General features: G+C 31.4%; 1 protein-coding gene and 5 long non-coding RNA genes across 8 annotated transcripts in view; 3 read left to right on the top strand and 3 right to left on the bottom strand.

Moving 5' to 3' along the window:
- The window catches only part of LOC138128453 (uncharacterized), a 131200-nt gene that overhangs the window by 106801 nt on the left and 3862 nt on the right, over positions 1-20537 (bottom strand). The gene's annotated exons all lie outside the window — the stretch shown is intronic.
- Positions 1-20537, top strand: part of LOC138128425 (uncharacterized protein in vnfD 5'region-like) — a 187508-nt gene that overhangs the window by 71093 nt on the left and 95878 nt on the right. The gene's annotated exons all lie outside the window — the stretch shown is intronic.
- Positions 7703-8512, bottom strand: LOC138128419 (uncharacterized). Its single transcript, XR_011158645.1, has 3 exons — positions 8204-8512; positions 7792-8130; positions 7703-7734 (listed from the first exon to the last, which is right to left on the bottom strand). It is a non-coding gene; the product is annotated as an uncharacterized lncRNA (long non-coding RNA).
- Positions 8564-13084, top strand: LOC138128417 (uncharacterized). The gene is made up of 3 exons (XR_011158643.1): positions 8564-8909; positions 8966-12827; positions 12886-13084. It is a non-coding gene; the product is annotated as an uncharacterized lncRNA (long non-coding RNA).
- On the top strand, positions 14575-18576 carry LOC138128416 (uncharacterized). Its single transcript, XR_011158642.1, has 2 exons — positions 14575-17542; positions 17635-18576. It is a non-coding gene; the product is annotated as an uncharacterized lncRNA (long non-coding RNA).
- Positions 18514-19067, bottom strand: LOC138128418 (uncharacterized). The gene is made up of 2 exons (XR_011158644.1): positions 18860-19067; positions 18514-18742 (listed from the first exon to the last, which is right to left on the bottom strand). It is a non-coding gene; the product is annotated as an uncharacterized lncRNA (long non-coding RNA).

Raw genomic sequence — 20537 nt, forward strand, 5'->3', positions numbered from 1 at the left:
AAGCGGCACATTCAAAATTTGACAAGTTTCCATGGCTGGCTGGACCCGACAATCATTTATAGAGACCCTGTATGTATGCTTGTATTGTAATTAAATCAACCGTTCATACCGCAAAAATATTCTGAACTTTCGATTCAAGTTGACGTTGGGAAGCTTCCGGGTATGCAGATTGCAATTCTAACGTGCATCTCACAAGCGATTGTTTCATATGCTTTGATAGCACAAGTCGTTTTGGATCCATTGCTTCTAATTTTATTGCAAATTGTAATTTATTTCAATAAATGCCGCAAATGAATTTAAATGTCAAAATTGTTGACAAGTTTAAATTTCAGCAATGCTACCAACAGTGATTCTTCAAAATTACCAAACACGATGAGAGCTAATACCAACCTAATTTTTCATTTGTGGTTTTTTGCAACTTGAGTCAACTTTTTTTTTTTTAGATGCGATTGCGAATACGGATGCATGATCCACTGAGCTACAAAGTGTTTGCAACTTGCGTATGTGATTATTGGGTATATAAGATCGAGTTTAGCCTAGATGAGCTTAGCCTCGATTATACCTCATTTTAATAAAAACAAAAAACAAACGTTGTTTTATTATAAAAATAAAATAAAAGGTTTAGTTTTACTATGTATAGTTCAGTTATGTTAAAATCGTTATTACACAACCTACTAAAACAAAAAAACAGCGGTAGTGGAATATTGGAAAAAACTTTGTATAAAATTCCGTATGAGTTTCATAGAAGTACCTGGTTATCAATTTTGTGGACCGAATACGAAACTTGAGGAACGTTTAAGACGAGGTGATGTAGGTATTAATGGTCTTGATATGGCATGTAAAGATCATGACATTGCTTATTCACAAAATAAAGATTTAAAATTACGTCATGATGCTGATAGGGTATTAGCGGAAAAAGCCTTGCAACGTTTCCATTCGAAGAATGCATCTTGGGGTGAAAAAGCTGCAGCATTAGGTGTAGTTGGAGCGATGAAAGCAAAAATAAAATTTGGTATGGGAATATCAACACGAAAAGTTGGTTGTGTAAAAGTTTTAAATCAGTGTGAAAAAAGTCTGGAGAAAACTAAAACAACAATTGAAGATTGTTTAAAGAAAATATCAGAATTTAAAACGAATGATGCAAGTAAAAATAAATATCGACGAAAACAACAAAACAAGCCTCCTGTGAATCGAAAGCGAAAAGAAAAAGAAGGTATTGCTGCTGCTGTTGAAAATATGATGATTAATAATAATTCAGATGATCAAATTGTAACAAATCCAATATTAAAATCTTCATTTGAAGGAAAATTAGAGTTTGATCCGTTTGAAGACAATAAAAAACCAAAGTTAGATAACCGAATTAAACTTAAACCGTTTAAAAGAAAACAACAAAATAAACGTAAACTTGATATTGAAACTGATGATGATGATGATCATGTTGCTGATGGTGAAAATTACTTAAATATTCAATACATGTAGAAATTGAACGTAGTCTATTATTTGCTTGCATACAATAAACACACACACAACATAGTTATGGTTAGAATCAAAAGAAAAAGTAAAAAGAAGGTTAGCAAAACGAAGAAGAAGAAGAACTCAAAAAATAAATGTGGAGGAATAAGTTTTCCAACAGTTTTAAAGAAAATCAAAAATAAACTTATTCGAAGCAAATCAAAAACAGCCAATGATGCTATTTTTGCTGCATTAAAGGCAGCACATCAAGAGAAAAAAAAGAAGAATGGTATTAAACCATCACGTATAATAAAAATTCCAAAATCTGGTGGTATTTTACCATTAATTCCAATATTTGCTGGATTGAGTGCACTTGGTGCACTTAGTGGAGGTGTTGGTGGAATTGCTAAAGCAATAAATTCAGCCAAAGAAGCACGTAAACAATTAGAAGAATCTCAACGTCACAATAAAACCATGGAAGCTATTGCAATGGGAAAAGGTTTATTTTTGAAACCGTACAAAAAAGGATTGGGTCTTTTTTTAGATTAAAGGATTTTCAACAACATTCAAAGACAATAATGAATTTACCAAGCAAACCACTATCAAACGTTGATATAGAATCATTTGTAAAATGGAATAAAATTCCATATTTTCGAGGTGTATTTTCTCGTGACATTCTACCTAAAAAAATACACAAGAATGAAAGTGGTGTGATTAATTTGGATAAAAACAGCGGACGAGGAACTCATTGGGTTGCTTATAAAAAAATTGGAAATGTTGTGAAATATTTTTATAGTTTTGGAAATTTGCAACCACCCCAGGAAGCAGTACAATATTTTACTTCGAATGGTCCATGTAGAATATTTTATAATCATGAACGTTTTCAAAAATTTAATACATTTAATTGTGGCCATCTTTGTTTAACCTTCTTACAAAAAAATAAATAAATTGTTCACCAATTCGAAAAACAACAGTTCTTTTTTAATCCTATAGCCTACAACATGTCTTATTAGTTTTTCTTTAGTGATCAAGAAACATCAGAATTATCTGAAGATTTTAATCCTCCTATTATCTTAGAAAACGATGGTTTTTACGAAATTGGATTGACTAATTTTAGTGTTAACAATGCAATACCGAATGTTGATGAGAAAAATAATAAATTCCATTATGGTGATAAGGACGATGTGATCGAAATACCTGTTGGTAGTTATGAAATAGCCGATATAAACAAGTATTTAAAGACTATTCTTACCAATAAAACATCTAAAGAAGAGAAGGAGAACATATTTTTACATTTGCAAGCAAATTTTAATACTTTAAAATGTGAAATTAAATGTAATAAAACTATAGATTTCTCAAAACCCAATTCTATAGGGCGACTATTGGGTTTTGAACCCCGAAAATTGACAAGTAACAAATTACATACATCAGATTTTCCTGTTGATATTATGCGCGTAAATATGATTAGAATTGAATGTAATATTGCAACTGATTCATATAGAAATGGTGAGCCCGTTCACATCATTCATTCTTTCTATCCAACCGATCCACCTGGTTATAAGATAGTTGAAAATCCTCGAAATGTTATATATTTACCAATAAATACACGCATAATACATAACATTTCTCTTAAAATAATCGATCAGAACGGTTTTCCAGTTAATTTTCGAAAAGAAGTTGTCACGGTAACATTGCATTTGAGAAAAGTGTAAAGTGTAGTGATGGTTATTAGATTCAACACACCTTATCAGTATTTTTCACAAGATATAAGAACGTTTCCTGCCAGAAAAAAGAATATTAACGAAAGAAAATTGATCAAGTTAACATGACAGAATATTTTATTTTTGAAATCGATCGGTTTACAACCTAAATAAGAGAAATAATGGCATCCATCAGTTTGTTGAATGTGAATGAAAAAGTGTATATCAATCATATATACCAGGTGAATTAAAATACAACGATGAGTGTCGAATTGTTATTCAACAACAAGAATTACTAACTGCTCCAGGATTAAGTCAATTACACATACAAGGAAGGATATTGAAACATGATCAGTCAACCGTTTCAACTAAAGTTCTACCAATTAATAATTTCATTGCTCATCTTTTCGATGAGATTCGTTTGGAATTGGGAGGTGTTATCGTAGATCGTATAAAAAATCCAGGTATTACAACAACAATGAAAGGATATGTATCACATACACCTAATGAGAGTGCAGCATTAATAAATGCCGGTTGGAGTCCCCTCGAAGATACTTATACAAATTTTGATGCACAAACAGGTGCTTTTGATGTATGTTGGCCACTTTCGAATATATTAGGCTTTGCTGAAGATTATAAAAAGGTTGTGTTGAATTTACGTCAAGAACTCATACTGCTTCGTTCAAGTACTGATTTAAATGCTACTCTCGAATCAACAGGATTAGAAAAAGCATATACAAGAATTACAAAAATTGTGTGGCAAGTTCCACACTTCACCGTTTCCGATGAAGAAAAATTAAAATTGTTTAATATAATTGAGAAAAATAATCCCCTATCAATTGCACATAGACGATGGGAATTATTTACTTATCCTCTTTTACAAGAAAGTCATTCGTTTACGTGGGTATTAAAATCATCAACGTCCTTGGAAAAACCGCGATTTGTTATAATAGGTTTTCAAACTGATCGAAAAAATAATCTGAGAAAAGATGCATCCAAGTTTGATCATTGTCATTTAAAAAATATCAAACTATATTTAAATTCTCAATCTTATCCATATGAAAATTTAAATCTAGATTATAGACATAACCAATATGCTTTGGCCTATGATATGTATGCACGATTTCAACAGTCCTATTACTACAATAAAAAAATGATTTGTGAACCGTTGTTCAAACCTGCAAAATTCAAAACGGATGCACCTTTGCTTGTTATTGATTGTTCGTATCAAAATGAAACGTTCAAAAACGGAACTGTAGATGCGCGAATAGAATTTGAAACTCTCGCTGATATGCCTGCAAATACTTCAGCTTTTTGTTTAGTCTTGTACGAACAGTTCGTGAGTTACGAACCTCTAACTGGTAGAGTAAGAATTTTGTAAAAATAATAATAATTAAAAAAAAAATGTTTATCGTTGACGTGCAAGGTTTCTTATATTCAATTCAATATCTCTCATTATGTTTTGGCTTTAAGTGGCGTTCAAGACAACAAATCTAGAATCTTTCTTGAATTCTGTAATTACATGGGTTTTCATCAGAACAACAATATCGCTAATGACTTCAACAGAATACTGGACCTAGTTTGCTCGAACAAGAAATGTGTGGTTAGCAAGGCCGTTGATATATTGTGTAAAGAGGATGTTCATCATCCACCCCTTCACATTCTATATGCTTATAAATATGCTTATAAATATGACACATCAGTTAAAGGTATTTCATCTAAGAAACAACATTTTAATTTTCTAAAAGCTGATTTTGTTGCAATAAACAAAAAATTGTCTGACATTGACTGGTCTTTTCTAAAACCTATATCTGATACTGACGTTATGATGGAGGCGTTTTATAGTAAACTGAATGATATATTTAGTATTTGTGTTCCAAGATCCCTACGTTTTTACAAATCGAAATATCCCCCTTGGTTTAATAGCTCAATCGTTAAGCAGCTGAGACAAAAACATAAACTTTGGCTAATATACAAACAAAGCAAATCTCCTTTATGCTACGATGAATTCAAGTCTATCAGAAAGATTATCAAGTTAGAAATCAAACGTGCCCATTGTAAATATATTTTACAAGTGGAACAAAATATAACAAAAGATCCTAAAAGTTTTTGGTCTTATATCGATTGTATTAAGAAAAACAATTTTATACCTACTTACATGACTTTCAACGACAAGGAACTGCAGACTCCTACAGACATAGCAAATGGTTTTGCTGATTTCTTTCAACAAACTTATACCTCATCTTCCACAGCAGTTTCAGATAATAATCACTTCGATATGTATTCGCGCAATTCCGGCTGCTTAACTATTCCGACTTTTACTGTAACTAATATGAGTGATGCAATAAAAAAACTCAAAACTAAAAAATCCTCTGGCCCGGATGGTATTCCTGCTTTTGTAATTAAAAACATTTGTGACAATATTACAACCCCACTTACTATAATTTTTAACCGTGCGTTAAGTTCCTCGACATTCCCTGCTGTTTTTAAAAATTCAATAATTTGTCCGATCTATAAAAAAGGTGATAGAAAACAAATTCACAATTATAGGCCTGTGGTTCTGCTGTCGAGTTTTGCTAAGGTTTTTGAGATTTTACTTCACGATACGATATCCCCCTTCGTGAAAAACCAGTTATCGAACTTTCAACATGGCTTTGTGAAGGGCCGATCTACTGTTACAAACTTATGCAGTTTTGTGCAGTTTGTGGCTGATTGCATGAATGATCGTTCTCAAGTTGATGTTGTATTCACGGACCTGTCGAAAGCGTTTGACACAATTGATCATCCAATACTGTTAGGAAAACTTTCCAAATTTGGACTCTGTACCAATTTTGTCGAATTTTTTAGGTCATATTTCAGTGGTCGTTGTCAGTATGTTAATTGTGCTGGCTTTCAATCACACGTGATCAATGTTTCATCTGGTGTACCGCAGGGCTCCATTCTTGGACCACTTTTGTTTAATGTCTTCATTAATAATATAGCGGATGTTGTTGACTCTCAAATTTTATTATATGCTGATGATTTCAAAATTTACTCAAGAATTGACCATGCTGTTGACTGCCTGCGAATGCAGGATACCATTGATGAAGTGGTAACCTGGTGCAACAGCAATGGTCTAAAGCTAAACAAGGATAAATGCTGCATTATGTCATTTACCAGAAAGACTCAGCCTATTCATCATCACTATACTCTTGACATCTCAGACCTACAACGCTGTACAAAACATGTTGATCTAGGAATAACTCTCGACAGTAATTTGTCCTTCTTAGATCATGTTGAGGGCATGGTTACCAGATCGGTTAGATCCCTTGGATTTGTCATCAGAAACTCTCGGAGTTTCAATAATACTGATACTGTGAAACGTTTGTACTTTGCTTTCGTGAGATCGAAATTGGAATATGCTAGTGTGGTTTGGTCTACGGGTTATAAGTCACAGATTGAGGATCTTGAGAAAATACAAAGACGTCTTCTAAAATACCTGAGCTTCAAAGTTGATGGTACTTATCCAGAGAACGGCCATCCACAACATGACCTATTACGTCGTTGGAATGTAGACAGTCTTTTGCAACGCCGCGTTTGCCATTCCCTTATTTTTTTACATCGACTAATTAACAACGTCTTCGACTGTCCTGAACTGCTGGGTAAAATTAACTTTCATGTACCTAGGCTGGCATCCAGAAATCAGTTGACTTTTTATATGGACACCCCTCGCATTAATACGCAAAAATATTCTCCGCTCTTCATGATGTGTCATAATTCTAATAAGCTACCTTCCATCGATATTTTCAACTGCACTATTAGAGACATAAAGGGGATGTGCTTCAATACAGATTAATATACTGACCTTGGTTTTTCCTACCCTCTAATTGGACTACATGTCTGTTGGGTGGTGTAATAATAATAATAATAATAATAATAATAATATGGAAATATCCTCTTTTATATGCAAAGAAATAGCTCTAATAGATACCATAACAGGAAATGTTGATCATGCAATTTTAAAATTACCCTTCGATAAGACATTATTTAATCATCGAACCGAAAAACAGTGGGACTGGTTGACAAACAATTTACATGGACTTCAATGGGATTGTGACTGGCATTGTAACATCAACTTTGAAAATTTAACTGGTTTCATTGAAAATTTTATTAACAACAATAAAAACGTCACCGACTATGATGACATTATAGTTGCAGTGAAAGGTGCTCAGAAAAAGGAATGGTTAAGCAATCTACTCAAAATAGAAGTCATTGATTTGGAAGAAGACTGTTATCCAGCACTTAAAAATTTAAAAGAAATTTTCAAATCTCAACACTGTCAAAAACATTATTTTAATAATTTATACTGTAGTTTAGAAAATGTGTATAATTTATATAACTGGTGTAAATATTGTAAAAAATAATATAGTAATTTTTAGAAACATTGTTGAATGTAGGTATTTCAGAAAAATAAAATTTGAAAAATATTTTTAAAATTTATTTATTTAATTTAACATTTTGCAATATTTTAATTTTTTTTTCTGTTGCCTTCTTCCTCATGATTTTGTTGGCTTTCATCGCATTCCAATCATCATCTTCTACCCTGTTTATAAGAGAAAAGGTAAAAAATTAAGCAAAACTAAATAAAAAAGAAACTTACATAAACACTTGCCCATCTGGGGATGCGGCTCCATTTAAATTTTGAGTCTCCGAATCATCATCATCCTCACCACTCATTTGCGAGGGTTCCTCTAAGTAAAGTTTTTTCGTGGTGGTTTGGAGACGATGCATTTCTTCAAGGTCCTCATCCACTAAATTGAACTTATATCGTTTCACCACCTTTTCCAGCATCTTAAATTCGTCCTCATTATCAAGTTTCGTTCGCATATAGCGAACGGGTAAGTTTCCAAATTTTTTTTTTAGCGTTAATCCCTTGGGGGAGTAACTTAGGGAGATAAATATCTTGTCATTTTTCTCTCTAATTTCTTTAACGCCATATCTATATAAAATATAATATATATATATATATATAATATCCAATATAATAATAATAATAATAAATATTTACTTACTGGAAAAGTTGTTTTATAACCACTTTAGCCATTTTTATTGGGAAATGAAGTTTATCTTCGGTGAAGACTACAATTGTACAAGGTGTTGTTGCCATTATTATAATAGCACTAGTTGGAAGCACAAGTTGAAAACTGTGATGTGATTAATTTTGAATGCAGTATTTATAAGAAGATTTGTAAAAAATGTAATACGTATATCAAGCGGATGAAATAGATATTTATTTTAAACATTCAGCAAATTTATTATAAAAAAATTTGACTTTGCTTCTTCGCGGAAGTTAGGTATGTGATAAAATTAATGGGATCGCATGCACAATTTTTTTAAAATAAAGAAATTGAGACAAATAAGTAAGCAACTTTATTATAAAAATATTTGACTTTGCTTCTTCGCGGAAAGTTATATGATCAAATTAATGCCAACTGAGCAACATGTGCACATTTTTATAAAAGTATTTTATTATCAGTCAAATTCAGCACAAATTTTACACAAATAACTCTTTATTATTTAATTTGAAATCACATGTTTCAAACGTGCATTGTTAGCGCCAAAACGTACCGCATTACGTGTCCAAGTGATGATTCTGCATAATAGTGTTAGTCTTACATATTCTTAAGTGCGGACCGCACCCCAACAGATTGATATAAATATGAAAGTGATTTAGAAATGATCTTCACTGTAACCATAAATACTCAACTGAACAGAAATGTAAGTATGAGTGGCTCCGTTTAATTTTTTAAATCTAAGTGTTTTTTTTTTATTAGTTTGTTTCTTTAACTGAGTGAAATGAGTTCCCAAGTCGTTGAAGCCTATTCCACCAATATTTTGAAAAATATTGAACTGGTGAGTAGATTAATTAAAACAAAAGAAGAGTATCATAAATATGTTAATTATTTAAGAAAAACCATTTTAATTCTTAACAAATGTGTTAAAAATAGAAGTGACCGTGTAAAAAGTTTTAACAAAATTGAATCAGATCTATCTATGTTGAAAAAATATCTTCAAAATTTTAAAGCTAAATTTGGTGAAATTAAATATTTAAAAAACAAAGAACTAATTTGGCAAGATGTTGAATCATGTTTTAAAGGTAGAATTAAAACGGGTGTTATAACAAACTTGAAAATTAAAAGCCCAAACGAATTTCTTAAAAAAGCTTTTCGAAGTTTTTCTCTAAGAATTAAAAAAGAAGTAGGAACGTCTTTGTTAAAAGTAAATGTTGTTTTTGCTGGATTGTTTGTTAAACCAAGAAACGCAGAAACATCCTTTAAATATTTTTCAACTAAAAATGGTGTTATTGATCAAAATACAAATTTAAACGAATGGTACCTATAAAGTGTATGTAAATGATAAAATTTTAACTAAACTTGAAGATTTTCAAGAAAAAGATAGTGGTTGGGCATTATATGAAATCTTACACTTAAAAGTTAATATAAATAAATATAATCCGATAAAAGTTGGTTTTTCAACTTATTGTGATTTACCCACCTTTATTCAAAACACGAAAAGTGTCATAAATATTAAAAATAATGATGAGTATTGTTTTCTATGGTCAGTTGTATGCGCTTTGTATCCAGCTGTAAAAAATAAAAACGTTTCTAGAGTATCATCATATCCTCATTTTAGTAATGTTTTAAAATTTGATAATATTTCATTTCCCATGGCTTTAAAGGATATTCCTAAATTTGAAATCATGAATAAATTGGCTATAAATGTTTTTACAATAGAAAAAAAGGAAATTTTACCTTTACTTTTGAGTAAGACTGATTTCTCACCACGTATAAATTTACTTATGTTTTCAAAAGATTTAACTGATGGAGTTAGCAGCAAAAATACTCACAGAGATCATATGGATTTTACGAGCGGGGATGATGATGATGAGAAACAAGAAACAAACAAGACTATATTCCATTTCACATATATAAATAATTTATGACGTTTAATTAGTAAGCAAGTGGGTAATGTTAAAAAGAAGAAATGGTTCTGTGAAAGATGTTTAAATCGCTTTTTGAATGAAGGTGTATTGAAAAAACATTTAGATGATTGTAAAGTTTTAAATGAAACTAAAATGATTCTTCCTAACGAAAACAATAAAATCATGAAATTTACAATTTTTAAAAATAAAATACAGGTACCTTTTGCCATTTACGCTGATATTGAAAGTATTCTTCTGAATTATAATGATAATAAAAATATAAGTAAAACTGAAATATATCAAATACATAAACCATTTTGCATAGCATATTATCTTCATTGTTCTTACGACAATTCCATTTCAAAATTTAATACCTTCACAGGTAAAGATTGTATTGTATGGTTTGTTCGAGAACTTGCAAAAATTGCAAAACAATTAAATTCAATTTTTTCAAATATTTTCCCATTAAAACCTTTATCCTCTGATGAACAAAATAACTTTTTACATTCTTTAAAATGTCACATCTGTAGTAAACCATTTGTTAATTCTGATGTAAAAGTAAAAGACCATTGTCATCTTACCGGAAATTTTAGGGGTGCAGCACACAATTCTTGTAATATTAATTATAAAGATTCATATACTATACCAGTACTATTTCACAATTTGTCTGGTTATGACAGTCATTTTATAATTAAAGCACTTGCCACTGAAATTGATGGAAATATAAATTTGCTACCTCTAAATAAGGAAAAATATATTTCCTTTACAAAATATGTGCAAAATACCAACATAAACTTTAGATTTTTGGACTCTTATCGATTTATGTCTAGTAGTCTTGATACATTGTCTTCGATTTTGACTGATAACCAAAAAGTTATTACCAGAAAATATTACCCCAATGATCGTGAATTTAATTTAGTTGTACGAAAAGGTGTCTTTCCCTATGAATATCTCGACTCTTGGGAAAAATTAAATGATACTCACTTACCACCCCAAGAAAAATTTTATAGTAAAATTAACAACACTCAAATTTCTTGTGAAGACTACAATCATGCTGTTAATGTATGGAAGCAATTTGATATCAAAACGATACAAGAATATGCTGAATTGTACTTGAAAACTGATGTCTTACTTCTTGCAGACATATTTGAAAACTTTAGGATGCAATGTTTAGAAACATATCAATTAGATTGTCTCCACTACTACACTGCACCAGGTTTTGCATTTGACAGTATGTTAAAAATGACTGAGGTAGAATTAGAATTATTAACTGATGTGGACATGATTATGTTTATAGAAAAAGGGATAAGAGGTGGTGTTTCACAATGCTCCAATCGCTATGCAAAAGCTAATAACAAATACATGGGTAAAAATTTCAATCCTAATGAACCCGTTAGTTACCTCATGTATTTTGATGTTAATAATCTGTATGGTACAGCGATGCGTTATCCTCTACCTTTTGCAGACTTTCATTGGATTGAAGATATAGATATTTATCGTGAGAATGTTTTAAATCTTCCTGAAGATAGTGATTACGGATACATTTTTGAGGTAGAACTTTCTTATCCTAAAGAACTGTTTAACACGCATAAAGATTTACCATTATGTCCTCAACATTTAGTTCCACCTGTTTCCGATTCAAATAATCCAAAATTGTTAACAACATTATATGATAAAAAGAAATATATTATTCACTATAGAAATCTTCAACAAGCTCTTAATTTAGGTTTAAAACTTAAAAAAATACATAGATGCTTAAAATTTAAACAATCACCTTGGCTGAAAAAATTTATTGATGTAAATATAGAATTGCGAAAATCATGTGTGCATGAATTTGGGAAACATTTTTTCAAATTATTAATCAATGCTTCGTTTGGAAAAATGATTGAAAATGTAAGGAAATATAGGATTGTTAAACTGGTGACTAGATGGGGGGGGTAGATTTGGTGCTAATTACTATATTTCTCAACCAAACTTTCATAGCTGTATAATTTTCGATAAAGATATGGTTATAATAGAACTTAGAAAATTAAAAGTAAATTTTAATAAACCGACTTATGTTGGAATGTCTATTTTAGACATGTCAAAAACAATCTTGTACGATTTTCATTACAACTACATATTAAATAAATTTGGAAATAGTGCTAAACTATTGTATACTGACACTGACAGTTTAATTTACCAATTTCTTGATCATGATATATATGAACACATTAAAGAAGATATTAATAGATTTGACACATCAGATTATAGTCAAAATAATATATATCAAATTCCTCAAAAAAATAAAAAAGTGGTTGGATTAATGAAGGATGAAAATAATGGTATCATTATGACCCACTTCATTGGTTTACGTTCAAAAATGTATACATTAAAATTATTAGTGAGCGATCAGGAAAAGAATGAGCAAATAGATAAATTAAAAGCTAAATTGTTGAAAGTTGAAAGAAATAAAATGTAGTGGTTGGTGGGATAAGGTGTTTACAGGTGGGGACAGATTTAAGAAATCAATTGAGTTGGAACAAAGAAGGAAAATTGTTCCAACAACGTTGCAACTCGTACATCATAAAACGTCTGGTGGAACAAGGTTTTGTCACATTTGCAGCAAATATTTTTGCTTCTGTGCAGAAAATTCAAGACAAAGAAAACAAAGCCTTGATTTATTTTGTTATGAAACGTTAGAAGACAATGAACAATACAGCTCACCAATCAATGTAAGTATAAAAACCATCAATTTAGATAATTATTTATATTATTATTATTATTATGTAGAATTGGAGCTGAGACCGAAATCTATCTACTTCATCATCAAAGTGTGCATCAAGTTTGTTTTTGAAGATGTTGGGGTTGGATGCGTTTACAATTTCCTCACTCAAACCATTCCACTCGCTAAAGACCCGATTTGGAAGGAAATGGCTTCTGTGTTTGTGTTTATATAAGAAACAATAAAATAGTCTTTTATTTATAACAAGCAATGTATTTTTTTTTTCATTTTTAGTTTGCACATAACTGTGTAAAGAACAAAAAAATAAGATGCGAATTATAAAACAAAAAACTTCATTGAATATTGAAAACAATGATTTAGTGCGAGAAGATTGTGTAAAGCATAGTTTGTTATTTCCATCAACAATGAGATGTTTAGTTATTGGTCCATCGAACTGTGGTAAAACCAATGTCATCATAAGTTTAATTGAACATCCAAATGGATTAAAATTTAAAAACGTCTATGTTTATTCGAAAAGTCTGTATCAATCCAAATATGTCTATTTGGAAAATTTATTGAAACCTATAAAAGGTATTGGTTACTACGGTTTTAATAATAGTGAAAATATTGTAAGTCCTTCGGATGCACGAGCAGATTCGATTTTTATTTTTGATGATGTTGCTTGTGATAAACAAGATGTTATACGAGAATACTTCAGTATGGGAAGACACAATAAAATCGATTGTTTTTACCTATGTCAAACGTATGCAAAAATACCCAAACATTTAATAAGAGATAATGCAAATACTTTTGTAATATTTAAACAAGATGAACTTAATTTAAAACACAGCTATAACGATCATATCGGTACAGACATGAGATATGAAAAATTTCGAAATTTATGTACTTTATGTTGGAAAATACCGTTTGGATTTATGTGCATTTTCAAAGATAACGATATTAATAAAGGAAGATATCGTAAAGGTTTCGATCATTTTATTTATTTAGATGAAATATAATTTAAATTAACCTATAATATGGGTTTCAATACATAAGTATTAAATCTATTGCTATACCCCCCCCCCCTCGATCAGATTAAAAAAAAACGGACCAGACCTGTTCAGACCAGTTCAAAAACGGATCAGACCTGTTCAAACCAGTTCCAAAACGGATCAGACCTGTTCAAAACCAGTTCCAAAACGGATCAGACCTGTTCAAACCAGTTCCAAAACGGATCAGACCTGTTCAAAACCAGTTCCAAAACGGATCAGACCTGTTCAAAACCAGTTCAAACAACGGATCACACCTGATTAGATTAGAAAAAACTGTTAAAAAACAGAGAATGCATAAGATAGATAAAGAATTAAAAAAAAGACTTATTATCAAACGGAAAATTATAAAGAACAAATTGGATCTATTAAAACAAGGTGAACTTGATCAAGAAAAAATGTTATCACCTCTAACGAAACATTTGGAAAATATTGAAAATATAATAGTTAGTGGTGGTGATGAGAAAAAGAAAGTTAAAGAAATTCCTACATGTTCTATACAACAAAATATTAAAGAGGAGGCACAATCATCTGAACAACCTGAGGTAGTAAATTTAAACTTTCAAAAAATTAGTGGTGAGTTAGAAGATGAAGAACCATTGCAAGCATTACCGAGAAAATATATTAATGATATGATCAAAGATGTAGAAGATATATTCGATCATAAGTATGGAGTCAGATATGACCCATCTTCTGAATCGTTTAAAGTAGGTAATTCAAAATTATCGATTGTTAATCAAGATTTAATTATACAAAAGAAAACCTATAAAGGCACAAAAGGATTATACGAGTTATTATTTAAAAAAGCACCTAATAATTATACACCAGACGATCTCAAACAATATAAAGAAATTATTCTGAAAACAAATGCGCATAAACGTTATTATCAAGCCAATCAACAAATAGACGGTAGCAAATTAGCAAAATATAAAAACATTATTGCACCGTTATTTTTAACAACTCGTGAACAAGAGGAAGAGCAACAATCAACATCCGGTCAAGGTTTATCAAAAGAAGTTAATAAAAATGCAATCGATTTAATCTATTGGGATGACCCGAATGAACTTGTTGAAAGATTACATTTATTAATAGCATCTCAGGCAGCAGGCAATTTTAATCATAGAAACGAAATAATCAGTATCATCGAAGAATTACGTGAAGCAAATATTATAGAGTAAAAAAGTGAAAAATGGATAAAATTAAAAAACAAGTGGTCGATGAGATTCATAACCAAGCTAGAATTAATTTTCCCAGACGTAGAGTTATTGTTAAATCATTAAATGATCTATTTCAAGCAGATTTAGTTGAAATGATTCCATATTCAGGTGAGAATAATGGTTTCAAATATATTTTAGTGGTAATCAATTGTTTCTCGAAATTCGTATGGGCGTTCCCATTAAAAACGAAGACTGGCTATGAAGTTGTTGAAAATATGGAAAAAGTTTTCAAACAACAGCAACCTAAAAACTTACAAACTGATATGGGAAAAGAATTTTTCAACAAAACATTTCAATTATTAATGAAAAAATACAATATTAATCATTACAATACATATAGTGAAAAAAAAGCATCGATCGTAGAAAGAGTTAATAGAACATTGAAAAACTTAATGTGGAAAGAATTTAACTATCACGGACATTATAGATGGATTAATTTATTGGATAATATCGTACAAAAATATAATAATTCAAAACATAGAACGATCGGTATGAAACCCTCTGAAGTTAAAAAGAAACATGAAAAGAAACTTTTAAACACTGTTTATAAATCGCATAAAAATTGTAAATTTATCCTCAAAATTTCATGTAGGTGATCATGTACGAATTTCAAAAACTAGAGGAGTTTTTGATAAGAAGTACATGCCAAATTGGTCAACTGAAATTTTTACCATAAAAAAAATCCTATTAACAAATCCAAACACATATCTATTACAAGATTATCAAAAACAGGATATTAAGGGTTGTTTCTATCAACAACAATTACAAAAAGTCAAACATCCAGATGTATATTTAGTAGAAAAAATATTAAGAAGAAAGAACAATAAAGTCTTCGTGAAATGGTTGGGTTTTGATTCAACTCACAACAGTTGGATTGATAAAACAAAAATTGTTTAAAAAAAGTTGTGGTCATTACGAACTGGAACAACTGTCTTATCGAAAACAATTATTTTACCGTAACCAGAAATTTAATTCAATAGCTTGTTTATGTGAAAGTGTTGAAATTAATATTGCAAGAAGGACCATTTGAAACTTTGTTTTTTGTATATAAATCTAATTAGAGAAAACTACTACTATGCCTATTCCTGTTCAAAGTAAATGTCCGAGATGCAAAGGTGAAACCGATATGGAAGGAAGACTTTGCATGTCTTGTGCCATGAAGGAAATAATTAAATTTCAAGGATTTAAACATGTTCCAAGTAGTTATTTTCCTCCTTCTTCTCATTCTTCTTCTTAAGCAAATGTATATATCTGTGTGGGATCAGATAGTAGGTATACTATTTGTGTGAAGACAACGGTTAAAGCAACATTAACAAGAAATTACACAAATGGGTAGTCAAAATTGTACTGACATTGTGAATCTAAAAATGAAAGAAAGAAATGTTCACATAACTTCAGAAACCTGTCAAGTGAAATTAAAACTTCAATTCCATAATAAATTTGATCCTTGGGATGCAATACATGTTGAAGATAATCAATACATCTGGTATGGAAGTAAGAACATAATACGTCTTCTAGAAAGGTCATTGGAAAAATTTAATTGGAAACCTATATCACGATTCGAAATTAAATTGGTCTGTCTAACATGTATGCCAAACATACAAAGATTCTCGAAAACAATCATACTGAAAAATCTAAAATCCAACACAGATAATGATGATCATCAACAATGGTATAAAGAAGAAATTATTCAACCCGTATACGAAAAAATGCAAGAACTTGAAATGCCAACAAATATTTTACTTCATATTGATAACATTAAGGGTTTTTTATAAAAATTGTGATGAAAATAAATTGTTACAAATTATTATTATTTTTTTATAATCATAAATAATTTCAAACATATATAATTACAGAAATCCATCTTCAAAAATGTCATTTTCTAATAAGTTGTCGATCGAGATGGTTAACACAAAAATAAGTGAAAAAGATGCTTTAAGGTTTCAATTACGAAACGAGCTAATCAAACAACCTATACAACGTGATGAATTGAGAAAAGTATTTGCTGTTTTAGATAATCCTGGACAACTTACGCAAACAGACATAGATCGAATTATAGATAAATCTCACATGGAAGATAAATATAAGCAAATTTTTAAGAAGATCAATCAACTACCTCGTTAATGTGGAGAAATAAGAAAAGAATTTTTTTAAATTAAATTATTTATGTTTATGTAATTATGTTATAATACAGGGTTATTATAAATGTTTGTAGTCCAAGTAGGCCATGAATTTGTGCCGCCTTGTTTCGATTGTGCACTGTATCTAGTGGAATATTGGTATGAGTGAGCTCCTGACCAACTGAAACGGTAAAAGTCGCTGTTAATGTCAAATCACTTGATTACCGCATTTTTTTCCTTCGAATCAAAACAAGTCTTTGGTAAAAGTTAAGAGTGTTAAGACCACAGACGACGACGATGAGTATACAACAGTGATCAAGGTTAGGTTAGTAAAATTCTGTAAGTTTCAAGTAAATTTATTTTCAGGTTAACTGTTCTCCAAATTCTCTCTTCTAATTATCAGTTTCTCCTAAACACATTTTGATTTTTAGGATTGCAATGGGGTACACCGTGGAACAGACTACTTTCATTATTATTTCATTTTATTAAAATGGTGTATGAGATGAAAACAGAATGCAATCATGTCAAGATCAATATCTCGCAAAGTTTCCTAATTTAGAGATAGAGGAACAATTTTTAATAACCCACATTCGATAGATTGTGAATAGACAAAACTAGAGATGCTTCAAAGGAAAAGTCATCGAGAAGGCTTCAAGTTGGTGAAGTTTTGAGAGAGAGAATGGAACAAAATCCCAGAACATCATTGCTGTCAGCACCGTCAGGTGTAGCACTGAGCACATGTCAGAAAATTGTGAAGAAAAGATTAAATTTGCACCCTTATAAAATGTCATTGTTTCAAGAACTGAAACCAGCAGATTATCCATGTCGTGTTGCATATTGCAGCTGGTTTTTAAACAACCTAAATGATAACAGAACTTTGGATTTGTCATTCTTTTCCAACAAGGCATGGTCCTGCAAGGGCGTAGCAATGATTTTTTGCTGGGGTGGGCCAGACTTTAAACCAGACAGATGATAGATAGATATTGCAGATGTATCTTGTTTTTAATGTGTTTTACTTTTATTCTGGAGTGGGCCAGAAGGATTCTGGGGTGGGCCGGGCCCACCTGGCCTCCCCCTTTACTACACCCTTGTGGTCCTGCTGTAAGTTCATAACCTGATGTACTCAGGGAGACGTTAGAACTAATAAGTATACCTCCTCTTCCATATTTGTTGCTGATTTCATTAACAACTATTCCAGATTGGATCAACACATGCACCTGTCTGACGTCGCCCATCTTGTGTATCCTGCTCCTCCACATTATAACATTGGAAATCATTTAATGCACATCAACAACAATAAAACCTTGCTGGACAGTTAAATAGCTTTAATTTGTTGCCATATAACACATAAATAAAATGTCTATTTACAATGATTTCATTCTCTCATTTTCCATCAACAGTTTTGGAATCTTGTGGTACTTAACATTGTTTCCTCGAAACTTTTAAAACAAAAATGATTCAGTACCCATTGAATAATTTAACAGCAACAATTCAGTTCTACACACCTGTGGTTAAACACCAGTGGATAAGTTTACAAAACTGAAATAGAGAAAATTAAATTTTATTGTCCGTATGAGATGGATTGAACCATATGAACTTTAAAATTCACTTTGATAACAAATCCCATCTTGATGGATTTAAGTCACTGTTACTCACGGTATTAAAACGTTGGAACAATCTCTTTAAACGAATCTTCACTGTTGTGGTTAATAATTCAAAGAATTTTTTGAAGGTAAACATAACCTCCTAATGTCAAGAATAATAATCTACTTCGTATCACTTTCGTATGGAACTATGGAACGGCAAAGGAAAAAATTTCATTTGTTTTCATGGGCTCGTTGACTACAAACATTTATAATAACCCTGTATAATTATTTATTTATTATTTTTTTAAATAAATATTTCCAATTTATACGCTTTGTGTTTTATTCTTAAAAAAACAAAAAGGAAATATGATAGAGGCTAAGCTCATCCAGGCTAAACTCGATCTTATATACCCAATAATCACATGCGCAAGTTGCAAACACTTTGTAGCTCAGTGGATCATGCATCCGTATTCGCAATCGCATCTATAAACAGGACCAAACATAAATTAATTCACCAGCACATCCTCTGATCAAACACCCACATTAAAAACAGCAAATAGGTCCCCTCCACCTGCGATATGACCGCGTCATGCAAAGGAATCATGAGATTCACAGGCCGTAAATTCCAATGAAAACAAAATGACAACTACTGTAAATAGAAAATGGCCAGCCTCCGACTCTGCCCACTCACTCAATGTAAACAACCAATAAATAAAGGGCACCGCCCAACATGTTCCCCCACCCCCCCCCCCCTTCTTCCCGTCAAAGCCCCGCCCATGTACATAGTGTAAATTACTAGGCTAAGTAGGATAGTGCATAGTGTAGGTTAGGTTAGTTCAAAATGAAAAATAAAAGGTTTAGCTTTTCCTTTACAACCAAATAGGTATATTCTGAAAGAAAAACGAGGCTGCGTCCTCACAACATCGAAAAGCTCATGTGAGCAATATCGTTCATGATCATGACCCTAGGATAAGCCAATTGGCAGGAGCCTAGAAGGCAAATAATTACACAAAATCCCTGTATTTTTTGTAATCCATATTAATACAAATAAAGCCTCTTTCAATTCAATTCAATTCAATTCGCAATCGCATCTACGTGGTTCGAATCCCGACCAGTTCAACAAAAACTTTTTTTCATTAGTACACGCGCACTAACCGCACCCGACCTTCAAATAATACGTCACAGGACAAGGTGTAATTACCTGTACAGGTAATACAGGTAAAAATAATTTTTTTCACCTGTTTTGGAAACATCTCAAAAACACCTTTAATTACACCTGGGGCCACGCCCTTTTTTGGGTGTGGTAACGGCCACTGTGACGTAGCTTCTGGTCATTGTTGACCACTTCTTCGGCTGCAAGAACTTCTTCAGCTTCTGGTCATTGACGATCGACTTCTTCGCGACCTTGAGGTCACCTTACCATTAGCTGCGGATGGACACGCCATCGAACTGTCCCAGAACCCCCCCATCATAACTACTTAGGTACATATTGCGTAAGTGTAGGACTGCTTCCTGCCAAAATTTTGTGTGCCCCGGATTTTTCTAAACTCCACCAGCAAGAGGTTTCTCGCAACGTGGACAACATGTTCCTCCCTCCAGATTATTATCAAAGAGTTTGTCAAAAAAGTTATTGTTTTTGCAGTTCCCAAGTCTTCATCATTTAGGTTTGTTCTATCTGTTAGTTAAAATATATATTAGATTATTAACAACAATGTTATTAGAAATTACCACAGTTAACTAATAGCATG

This window comes from Tenebrio molitor, chromosome 4 (assembly GCF_963966145.1).
Source record: "Tenebrio molitor chromosome 4, icTenMoli1.1, whole genome shotgun sequence".
Lineage (NCBI taxonomy): Eukaryota > Metazoa > Arthropoda > Insecta > Coleoptera > Tenebrionidae > Tenebrio > Tenebrio molitor.